This window comes from Bombyx mandarina, chromosome 04 (assembly GCF_030267445.1).
Source record: "Bombyx mandarina strain Sakado chromosome 04, ASM3026744v2".
Taxonomy (NCBI): Eukaryota; Metazoa; Arthropoda; class Insecta; order Lepidoptera; family Bombycidae; genus Bombyx; species Bombyx mandarina.
Window position 1 is genome coordinate 13,539,509 of NC_143211.1, and position 12,906 is coordinate 13,552,414.

The 12,906-nt window shown below is 40.6% G+C and overlaps 1 protein-coding gene across 1 annotated transcript in view; it reads right to left on the reverse strand.

Annotated features, from left to right (window-relative positions):
• Window positions 1–2,208, reverse strand: part of LOC114243752 (alpha-tocopherol transfer protein) — a 33,604-nt gene extending 31,396 nt beyond the window's left edge. The window contains exon 1 of the mRNA XM_089727104.1: window positions 2,125–2,208. The gene's annotated coding sequence lies outside the window, so the exon portion shown is untranslated. The remainder of the gene's footprint in view (window positions 1–2,124) is intronic.
• Between the last annotated feature and the right edge of the window lie 10,698 nt (window positions 2,209–12,906).

Genomic DNA, 12,906 nt, shown 5'->3' on the forward strand with positions numbered 1-12,906 from the left:
CACACTACGCATCAGCTATAGCTTAATTGCATTATAGAAGTAAAGCTTCTTTACGCCCGATATGAAAGTCACTAGATTTTTTTTCTAGCGAAACTAACGCTAATCCTATTTTCCGCTAATGCACATCTTGCATTTTAGAAATATCAATTCACTATAGTATAATTTTGTAACTAACATAGGATATTCAAATTCTTAAAAATAATGAATATAAATTTTATTTATTTATCTATCTTTAGATATATAAGAAGGAAACGAGTAGGCTGTTATGTTTGTATCGCAATGACTAAACTCGATCAATATACGGGATAATATTGACTCAAAAGTGAGAGCGATAAAATAAATTAAATTAAAATATATTGCCAAAACAGAATCGAATAACATAATGACAATTATAGAATATAAAAATCAAAACAAATGTTAATAATAATGAACATTATAGAAATAAAATGTCTTAGTAAGTACTTAAAAAGGTAAAAGTTTTACTTCAATAGTGCGTAAAGCGCGCATGATTTTTCGATTTAAATTGTTAAAAATCATATCTGGAATGAACGGCACTTCAGGAAAAATACCCTTAACAGGTATACGTATATTATTTAACAAAAACGGCTGCCAATTTTTCTAATGAAATAAGTACTTAACCAATATTCACGATTGACTTCCACGGTGAAGGAATGACATCGTGTAATAAAAATCAAACCCGTAAAATTATAATTTGCGTAATTACTGGTGGCAGGAACTCTAGTGAGTCTGCACGGGTAGGTACCACCGCCTGTTTCTGTCGTGAAGCGGTAATGCGTTTCAGTTTGAATGGTGGGGCAGCCGTTGTAACTATACTGAGACCTTAGAACTTATATATCAAGGTGGGTGGCGCATTTACGTATTAGATGTCTACGGACTCCAGTAACCACTTAACACCAGGTGGGCTGTGAGCTCGTCCACCCATCTAAGCAATATAAAAAAATGACTGCTTCAAAAGTTAAGCAAAAAAGAAAAATCACTTCGTCACCTATCTGTCAAAGAGGCTATGACAAAATCTTCCGTCTTCTCGAACTCCCACACGCAAAAAAGCTTTCCAAAAATAAAATATAAGCCACACAACTAAATTAAATAAATTATTAATCTTTAAGCAACAGAATATATAATAAATACGTACCGTGTGCATCACAGAACTGTTCGTAATTAGTTCTGTTAATATGCTATTATCGCTGTGTTATCAATACGCGCTCCGGTATTATCTAGGTCGAAGGATTATTGCATTATATATTTCCTAGACAAATAGTTGAACTAACTTTAGATAGATTATTGAATGCATGAATTACTACTAAAGTTTAGTACTAAATTTACATATACATATATCCATTTCTGTAGTAACTATAACAAGAAAAAAAACCCAGTAGTAATAAATGATTAAAACCACTGTTACGATTCAATCTCGGGCACAGGTATATTATTGTTATTATATGTATTAATTCGACTTTATATATTTACTATACTTTATATATACACATATACGACACTACTTTACATTTTTCGTGGTCACAGACGACTAAGGTGTTCTTTGTCGAAATTTGAATTTTTTTTTAACGGAATATTTACAGCGAAAATCGAAGAGAATACTGTTGTAAAGGTAATTAAGTATTTGGACATAATTTAATTTCAGTAAGGACTTAAGATGTGGATAGCGCTTGTGGGAATTCAGGGATCGCATACTGGGTCCTGCTTTTATTCGCCGCGACAATATAATTTTTGAAGGATCATTTAGAAAGAATTGGTTCTGTTTTGAAGACTTGAATTTTGAATTATTGGAAATCAATTAAAACTTTGATGGTGATATTTTTGAGTACCGATAACAACACAAGCCGATTTACGAATTAATTAACCCGTCCACGGGATTCAAAAGTATGAATAATATAGAAATAAACATTGATAAAAATTTCATTAGTAATATGTACATAAAATAGGTTTTAAAACTTAATTAATTCGCGCAATCAAATAAAAAAATAAACCGCAGAAATGACATTAAAAAAAATATATTTTATATTTATAGTATATTTCAAATAGATAAATAATAATAACGTAATATAATAATAACAATAAAATATTGTATATTTCAAAAATTCTTACCCCTTAAATTCGAAGTTTGTTTGAATATGAGCGCGGGCGCACAACTCAGTTGCTCGCGGTGAACTGCCAAGTGTGAAGACTGCGAGATCTGTAAACACACGCAAATCAATTCTGCAGACAGCAAAGCTTAAAGTTCACATGCCAAAGTCAGGAATCGTGTTAAAAACTATAAACCGCTGCATACATTACGGACGTGCTTTCGATGAAAATAATCCTGGGCTAACTGTAGCGGCGATGGATGTTAAACTATGCTAAGATTGGGAAATTGTACATAGGTGGCATGCAGGTCACCCTGAATCACTTAATTTTGGAGTAATCGACGCTGATCTCTATATATAAAAATGAATTGCTGTTCGTTAGTCTCGCTAAAACTCGAGAACGGCTGAACCGATTAGGCTAATTTTGGTCTTGAATTATTTGTGGAAGTCTAGAGAAGGTTTAAAAGGTGGATAAATATGAAAATGCTCGGAATTAAATAAAAATAACAATTTTGTTTTTCCTTTGATGTGTCCCCCATCGGTCTTTTAGTTATCGATTGAGGCACTACGAAGTCTGCCGGGTCAGCTAGTCGTATATAAAAATTCATTTTCCAATAAATTGTGCAGGATAATATAGTCATCTAGAACCTTGAATATTTATGTACCTACCAACAGTCTATATGTTTTTTAATTCGATTTTTTAAAAATTGCAATTATATTCTTAAAATTGGTCATTAGTGCTTTTATTCTTTAGATAGGTGGGAGAGCTCACGACCCATCTGGTAGTAAGTAGTCACCGGAGCCCATAGATATCAACAACATAAATGTCGCCACCCACGCATTGCCGCTTCACGGCAGAAGTAGGCAGGGTGGTGAACTACCCGTGCGGACTCACAAGATGCCCTACCACCAGTTATTGTTATGTGTAACACCAGTGTGTTATGACTTGAAAATTTTACAGTTAAACGACATCGTAATAATAGGAACAGCAATTATTATATTTCCTTGTCACTAAAATAAAATTGTAGGTTAATGAAGACGAAATATCAAAGACCTTTAAGTTTTACCTTACGATCGACAATTATGAAACTAGCCTAGCGTTTTTAGAAATAGACGCGTTTTTTTCACAAATTTATAATTGTATTTCACATTTTATTGCTTAGGTGGCTGGATGAGCTCACGGCCCACCTGGTGCTAAGTGGTTACCGGAACCCATAGACCTCTACAATGTAAATGCCGCCACCCACCTTAAGATATGAGTTCTAAGTTCTCAGTATAGTTACAACGGCTGCCCCACCCTATAAACCGAAACGCATTATTGCTTCACGGCAGAAATAGGCAGGGCGGTGGTACCCACCCGTGCGGACTCACAAGAGGTCCTACCACCAGTGATTACGCAAATTATAGATAGTTTTGCGGATTTTTATTTTTTATTACACAATGCTATTTCTTCACCGTGGAAGTCAATCGTGAACATTTGTTAAGTACGTATAATTAGTACCCGCCGGCGAGATTCGAACACCGGTGCATCGCTAGATACGAATGCAGGGGACATCTTTTCCTATAGGCCACGTTGACTTCATAAAATATCTATTAATTATAATTATTACATTTAAAAATATATCTAAATACTACAATACAGTAACGTCCATTCTACAAATGGCGTTATGACTTCAATGTAATAAAGAAGTATATAATTAAATTAACGAAAAATGCTCATTTAATGATGTAATAGTCGAATTCATACTTTAACGATGCTATACGAGAGTTATTTTCGATGCTAAGAAGGCTTTCGTCCAACTTTTTGCCACGTACTATCCGGCTTTGGAATGAGCTCCCCTCGACGGTGTTTCCCGAGCGCTATGACATATCCTTCTTCAAACGAGGCTTGTGGAGAGTACTTAACTGTAGGCAGATACTTAGCTCTGTCCCTGGCATTGCTGAAGTCCTTGGGCGACGGTAACCACTCACCATCAGGTAGGCCGTATACTCGTCTGCCTACAGGGAAAAAAAACTGCTTGTATTGACATTTGAGGCAGAGCAGACGGCCCACCATCACCATGCGGTGACCAGTTTATAGTAGGCTGGACACAGCCCACTGAGTTTCTCGCTGGATCTCTGGCGGATCCCAATAGCGATCCGGTTGTGGATTTCGCGAAACATTGCTCTTGCACAGTGTCAGCAACTCTCTTAAATTGAGCCCGTGAGCTCACCTACCATGTATTGAGGCTTATCCTCTTCTCCCCCTGATAGAAGGATAATTAAGGAAAATTATTGACGACATTTCAAAGACCAACAAAAATTTGCAGGACGATGTTCTAGAGATGAATAAATGTGAAGGTTTTAAGAAAATTCTCAGACATAATAATGACCTGTCTCAACCTTGATATTTGTACTTGTTTCAGCCAGAGTAGTACATTAAATAACTGCTTTAAAAGTTCTCGGTAGTCACTTGAGTTGAATCGGAACTTATAATATATTATGTATTTTATATGATACTAGCTGGCCCGGCTTTTTTTTTTTTTTTTCCTACCTATGCTGATAGCCTTGAGAGGCTACTTCAGCGTACCCTAGCTTGTGTAGGTGAGCTCGCGGGGCTCAAACCGGAGAATTGCTAACACCGCCCTAGCAAGAGCAGTGCTTCGCAGAATCTACCACCGGATCGGAAGCGCGACCCACTGAGAAGATCCGGCGAGAAACTCAGTGGGCTGTGTCTGTGGGTTAATTCGCTCGTCGAGCCCTTCGTCGCAAGCGACGGGTTCGGCGAGGACGGTGACCGGTGCTTGTATTTCCTAAAAGCACCGTTAATGGATCAGGAGGATCCGTGATGACGTGCTTTGGGCGACGTCGACGGTTTACCAAACGGTCTACAGGATCGGGTATGTAGTTTCCGGCGGCCACGACAAGAGGGTTCTCATGTCGTGCCGCCTTCTCAAAGTGGCGCAGCGATGCCGACTGTAGATACTTACTGACGGGGTCGAGCTCCAGGTCATCGTGGAGGTCCACGTTCCTCTGGAACCATGGTGCTCCGACGGCTATCCTGCAGAATCGGGATTGTATAACCTGAAGGGGTTTCAAGTTGGTGCGGGCCGCGTGAGCGAACACTACGCTTGCATACGTCATGACGGGGCGTATGCAAGTTTTGTAGAGGGTTACCTTATTACGGAGGGACAGTTTGCTTCGTCTACAAAGCATTGGGTAGAGTCGTCCTAGTATAAACGCGGCGCGATCGCGTACCGTTTTTACGTGGGGACGGAATGTCATCCCTCTGTCGAGGGTGACGCCTAGGTATTTGACCTTCGGGGCCCACGGTATGGGCTGGTCAAAGAGAGTGATGGGGCTAACGGCGGAGGTGTTTACGCGCCTATTGGGGAGTGGGGTGCTCGAAGTGGTATTCGGAGGGCGACCCCTTTTGAATAGCACCGCTGTGCTTTTCGTGGGGTTAATGTCTATTCGCCACTTCCGGAACCACTGTCCCATGGTGGTTACTGCGGTCTGGAGTCGCCGATGAAGCAACGACATCTTCCTACACGAGTAGTAGATAGCCGTGTCATCGGCGAAGAGCGCTAGATGGGCCTCCGGAGACCGGGGTATATCGTTGATATACAAACTAAATAGTAACGGGGAGAGTGCGGAGCCTTGCGGGACTCCGGCAGTCAGATGACGGGGACGAGAAGGAGTTCCCTCTACTCGATATCGAAACGAACGGTTCGACAAGAAGTCTCGTATGATGAGCACGAGTCTGTCTGGCACTCCCATGTTGTACAGTTTGTAGATCAAACCGTTGTGCCAGACTTTGTCGAACGCCTTCGCTACATCGAAGAAGAGGGCGCCGGTCGGGATTTGTTTACGCCTATTTAGCCCTATTAAGATGTGCTCCGTGAGGCGGTGCACTTGTTGTACGCACGAGTGTTTGGCGCGGAAGCCAAACTGCTCGTCTATTAGAATTTTATTCGCGGTAACGAAGTCCCAGAGGCGTTTCCGAAGGAGCCGTTCGTAAATTTTGCCTATCGCTGGGAGGAGACTGATCGGTCGGTAACTAGCGGTTTCATTATTCGGTTTGCCCGGCTTGTGTATACCGATAACGTCTGCTTCTTTCCATACCGCCGGAAAGATGCAGTGCGTCATAGCGGCATTTAAGATGGTAGCCAACATTGTTATCAGTTGGACTGGTAAGAGTTTTAACGCGCGGTTGCGGATGCCGTCGGAGCCGGGTGCCTTCTTAGGTTGAAGGTTGTCTATTACTTCTCTAACTTCGTCAGAGGTAATGGGGGGTAACGCGTCCGAGGGTGGCAGGGAAGCTCTGCGCTCGACCTCCCTGTCGACTGCCTTGGTGTGTTCGGGGTCCGCGTATTGAGTGCTGGTGGTGCACTGCTCTTGCAGTGCATCGGCCAGCAACTCTGCCTTGTCATCGTCATCGAAAGCCGGTGGTTGGCCTGAAGGGCGTACGAGAGGAGGCATAGTAGCGGTAGTTTCGGACTTGAGAGTCCTTGCTAGTCGCCAGTATGCTTGATGAGAGGGCGCGAGTCCTTCTAAGTAACTATCCCAATTCTCATTTCGGGCGTCGCTTAGGCGAGATTTTACATCCCGCTGTAGACGACGCATCCGAATCCGGTTTGAGTGCGTGGGAAGTTGATCGTAGGCCCGGATTGCCGCGTTTCTAACTCTTAGGAGGTTCCTAAGTTCGGGGGACAGTCTGATGCGGTGGAAGCTATCCTCCACATCGACTTCTTTTGAGGATCTTATGATCGCGGAAGAGATGTGATCCGTGATGATGTTTATGGATTCGACTGTGTCCTCGGGGGATGGAGTTGAATCCGGGCCGCAGGGGAGGATTGGTGGAGCGGCATCGGCTAAGCATTTGCCCAGCTTCTTCCAGTCCACCATGGTCCTCGTAGCTGTGACTGGGTTGTGGGGGCGACCGAGCTGCATAACGACAGGTCGGTGGTCTGAGTCGAGCTCTGACATTGCTTCGATGGAACGCAAGCGCAGAGTTACGTTCCTCAGCAGTGCCAGGTCTATAGTGCTCGGACGGAGCGCGATGTTATACGGATAACATGTTGGAGTTGGGGGACCGACTACTTCAAAGGTAAGGTCGTCTATAAACGCGTCGAGACGCCTACCGTTTATGTTTGAACTGTGGCAGTTCCACCTAGTGTGGTGGCAATTTAAATCGCCTGCCAGGATGACGGAGTCTCCCATGCCGAACAGTGACTCGATGTCACTGCTCAGAAGGGGCTTGTCCGGGGGGAGATAAACGGATGCGATGACGATCGGCTGGTGTCCCGTCAGCGAGATACGGCACACTGACGCCTCGATATGTGAGAGCGAGGGGGTATCGAGAGGGACAACGTGCAGGGCCCGCCTATAGTAAATGGCAGTCCCGCCTTTGGAGGCGGTGAGTCTGTCATTCCTAACCATGACGTAATTCGCGACTTTCGGGTCACGACGCGAGGGCTTCAGGCAGGTCTCCTGCACTAGCAGAATATCTACAAGATTGTCGCGGAGGAATTCGTAAATTTGATCGCGTTGTCGCGCGAGTCCGTTAGCATTGTAGAATGCTAACGTAAGGGAATATGGTTTCTCTCTAGCGTTTTGCGCCATTGATTACCGGTGATTTTAGAAAGTACGGGCCACGGACTCGTAAACGTCCATGTATTCGAACGCGGCCGCGAGCCGTTGTTCGGGGTTAACCGCCCTTCGCATCGCGTCTGCGAACGATCGCAGACGGTCGAAGTTGACCGCCGTGACGAAGTCGCGCACGAGCGTGAAGTCGTTGACGGCTGAGGGTTGCGGGGGACGATACGCGGGCGCGGGGGCAGGTGCGAGCAGGGGCTGCGGCGCGGGACGTGTCGCGAGCGGGGGCTGGGGTGCGGTTTGTGTTCCCGACCTCGTATACGGCAGCGGTTTGTTCCACGCCGACTGGCCCGGCAAACGTTGTTTTGCCATATAAATTATTTCTAGGAAAGATAAATAACCCAGATGCCGACTGCAGCGCCATCTGCCGGGAGTATTTGTAAATTTAAAGCATTCCCGAATCCATCTGAAGGTACACAGAAAATTTCATCAAAATCGGTCCAGCCATTTAGGAGGAGTTCAGTGACAAACACGTACAGAAGAATTATACTTAGTCTGGCCATAAATACTGTTACAATTAAAAATAAACAAAATATTACATTTGACTTTGGAATCTGTCATTTTTATATAATTGCTCATTGAATTTTCTCATTTTGGCTCCAATACACATAGATTATACACCCAATACATTGTACAATATTTTGCGATATTAAAATGAAGTGGGGTGATAAAGAGAACCGAATCGCTGTGATTGCATTACACAAAGTAGGTATGGAGCCAAATGCAATTTTTAAAACTCTCCATACGCTTGATATTAGTAAAATGTTTGTGTACCGGGCTATTAATAGGTGCAATGAGACCTTCTCTGTTTGTGACAGAAAAAGATCTGGCCGCCCACGTAGTGTTCGTACGAAAAAGGTGGTCAAAGCAGTAAGGGAAAGAATTCGAAGAAATCCTGTCCGAAAGAAAATATTTTATCTCGGGAGATGAAGATAGCACCTAGAACCATGTCGCGTATTTTAAAAGATGACTTAGGACTTGCAGCCTATAAAAGACGTACTGGTCATTTCTTAACTGATAATTTAAAAGAGAATAGGGTGGTAAAATCGAAACAACTACTGAAGCGGTACGCAAAGGGAGGTCATAGAAAATTTTTGTTTACGGATGAGAAAAGCTTTACAATTGAGCAACATTTTAACAAACAAAATGACCGTATTTATGCTCAAAGCTCTAAGGAAGCTTCCCAAATAGTCGACAGAGTGCAACGTGGGCACTACCCGACTTCAGTGATGGTTTGGTGGGGTATTAGCTATGAAGGAGTGACTGAGCCATACTTTTGTGAAAAAGGTATCAAAACATCGGCACAAGTGTATCAAGATACCATTCTTTGAAGGTAGTGAAGCCCCTTAACCATATTCAATAATCAAGAATGGTCCTTCCAGCAAGACTCGGCGCCAGGTCATAAAGCTCGGTCTACGCAGTCTTGGTTGGAAACGAACGTTTCGGACTTCATCAGAGCTGAAAACTGGCCGTCGTCTAGTCCCGATCTTAATCCGCTGGAGTATGGTCCTTATGTACCTTATGGTCAATTTTAGAGAGTATGGCTTGCTCTAAACGCCATGATAATTTGGAGTCCCTAAAACAATCCGTACGATTGACAGTGAAAAAATTTCCCATGGAAAGAGTGCGTGCTTCTATTGATAACTGGCCTCAACGTTTAAAGGACTGTAATGCAGCCAATGGAGACCACTTCGAATAAGCTTTTTATACTTTAAATTGTTTTATATTTATGTATTAAACTAACACACTGTATAGTCCCCGGCACGTAACTTGGCAAGAGTCGTTAGATGCGCAGAAGTCGTTTTTAGGTCTCTTTGGTTGTCAAGCGGGACGCGGGGAAAGACGTAGCACCGTTCCGAGCGCGCGATTGGTGAGTCAGTCGACCCTCCCCTCCCGCACCGCGTTCACGTTCCGTTCGCTCCTGAGTACACATGCGCCTACTAAATTGTAGGAACCCTTTGTTTATATTGAGTTTTTGTTACGAGTTGTTATTATTGTTTTAAATTTAGTTTTTGTTACGAGTGTTATTCTTTTAAATTTGTTTGCAATGCCAGGACAAAATACCAATGACCATATAGTCGATTCAGTCACTGAGCGTTTTATTATTTACGCCAGTGACGACAGCGACTCTTCGTTATGTCAACGATGAGGAGCCAACTCCTTCCACCAGCTCAGGTGCTACCATAAATTTAATCCAAGGGGTAGCACTATTAGAAAATGATAGTGACGACGGCGTCACATAATTTTTTATATTAAGTATATTTTTTTAAATAAACTTCTTAACTTTTAATTGTATTTTATTTATAACACCTAATACACTTCACGAATTCCTCTCTTTTCTTTAACTTTCTTCTAAACACACAGGCTTAAAAACAAATTATGGCAAATAAAAAATTAAATAAATTTAAATTAAATTATATGCGGGCAATAAAAGTGACCATTTTTTGTTGCAATGTGCACTATGCGCGACATTACCCCCACTACACCAAAACCTTGCCAACTTACGTGCCGCTTACTATAAAAGTAATAAATGATATTTGCAATAGATTTTTTTCCCTTTGTCTCAGTATTTATGGCAAGGTATGTATTTATGGTTGGGGAAAAAGTTTCTTCGCATTTTTTTAAAAAATTCACAACGTTCTTTAATATAGTTTATTTACATTTAACTAAAGTATGTAGGTACCATTTTGTTCGATAATTTTTTGCCATCCTGTAGTTAGGAACACGGTCTGTGAAGCCTGACCGGCCTTTGACCACGACCTTTTTCGCACGTTCTTGTCGTACGTGAACCACTTATCAGACTCTTCAAGAATGGTTCGGTTTCACCCGTCGTAATAAAGAATCACAAATGAGTACACGGTTCATTAGGTTTCTTTCAGTGAGCTCGTGAGGTACCCAAATATCGAGCTTTTTTGTTTACCCTTTTTTTTCAAATGCGCCAAAACTGTTTTGTGGTAAATTCCCAGTTCTTCAGCTTTTCTTTTTTTATTGCTTAGATGGGTGGACGAGCTCACAGCCCACCTGATGTTAAGTGGTTACTGGAGCTCATAGACATCCACAAGGTAAATGCGCCACCCACCTTGAGATATAAGTTCTAAGGTCTCAAGTATAGTTACAGTCTAACGTAGCTAGATCGTAACTACCGATATGCCGATCTTGCTCCACTTTTTCAAAAATGGCATCCATTTTATCCGTAATAGGGTGACTAGAGCGACACGAAAACGCTTAAACCAAATTTGTGCTACTCTCACAGACACTGCACTAGGTCCATAGACATCGCAATTTTTTTTCGCGGCTTGAATTGTTGCATTTTTACCTTTTTTGTAGTAAAATTTTAAAATGTATCGAATTTCTTCATTAGATTCGCTCATCTTGACAGTACGAAAAATAGATAAAAACCACACGTTTTCCTAATTTGAATTTGGAATTATCTTCTTTAAAATTTAAACTTTTAATAATACCAAAACCAGCCAGATACACATAGTATAGCCAAGGAGATTTTATACCATGTTATGGGGTAAATTGGGATTCTGGGGTAAATTGGGACAAACCTGCGGAAGATTCTCAAAGTACCTGTAGCACGGAATCTACCTAATTTTCTTTAAGGTAATATTTATCAATGTATAGAATAAAAACCAAGTTAACTATGGAAGAACTAAATATGAATTAAGTTGGTCCCAAAAATTCATCAAATTAAATTGAAAATAGTGGTTGAAAAGTGCGTTTTAAAACAGCTTAAAGAACTTTTCAAAAAAGTAATATTATCGTTGTTTTTTCAATAAGATCACAGTTTATATAAGTTTTTAATACACCTGGAAATACCAAAAAAAACAGTAAGTTGCAATATTATTATTTTAAATACAATATTTCGACAAAATAAAAAATGTATATTTTTTCCTTTCTTTTTGGGGAAAATTGGGACGTATGTGGGGTAATTTGGAACGAGACTGGAAAAATTAGGGACGAGAAAACACAAACTTGGAACGCCAAAAGACAAAATAGGGATGGCTTGTTAGGGTTGTCACTGATATCTTATAATAGATATTTAGCCTATACTATCACTCAATTGCGTGATGTAAAGAAGGTTAATGTGTTTATCAGTTAGTTTATGTAAGTATTATAGATAAAAGAAAAGTATATATATAATTACTTTTTTTTCGCGACATTTACCTTGTAATATCTGCCCGGTCGTATGTCCTTTACAGCAATAAAAAGAAATTAAAAATTAAAAAGAACTCAAATGAATCAAAACTTTTGTTATTTCAGAATCTATTCACGCGTCGTTGTTGATTAAATAAAATTGTATTATTGCATTTCCAGTCCTTTTGTTTTGTATTTTGAAGTGAAAACTTCTTTAGAATCGTTGTGATTTCAAACCGGATGCAACGGAAAAAACGACAGGTAAGAGACACAAATACAAAAATGAGTAGGATGAAGCCAGCAAAGAATGAGACAGAAATATACATACTATTTAATACAGCGCCATCTGTGAGATTTTTTAATACTAACGTGTGTATGAAAGCTCTTGTAGTGAATTTTAATTTAGGATTATACGTGAAATTAAAATATCAATTCACAGAGGGCGCTACCTTACAATTATTTACTAATGACAAAATTTTACATATACTTAAGACGTTTAGGATAATTGTATTTTAATTTTGGAAGGTTTCACTTCTACCACGTGTGAATTGCACACATTTTGTATTTTTTTTATTCTATTTTATGATTTTGTTTCAGAGTTGTGATTTTTAAGGAAATTAAATAATAATTTTCTAAAATATAACATGCACATACTTTTTTTGATCATTGTATTGTTGATTATCATTCACGTCACATCGTTTCGGAATAGAAACCAGCTTAATTTACACTATGTTGTGTATTGTGCTTAAATTATGGATTGTATTTATCATTTCGGTCCATATAAATAATTGTATGACATCTACCTACCTACCTATTATATATTATATTGCAGTACTGCGAGCTGACAACCCTTACAAATATCCCAATTTAACCCTTACCCGTGTCAATTTACCCCGGTCGCGGGGTAAATTGGGACGGCCATTATTTTACCGATTATTTCTTTAAAATGAATAATTAAAATAATGTAACGGTTTTTATCACCTAGGTACGTTTAAGACTCAACTTATTTCTTTGGTTGAGCAGTGAC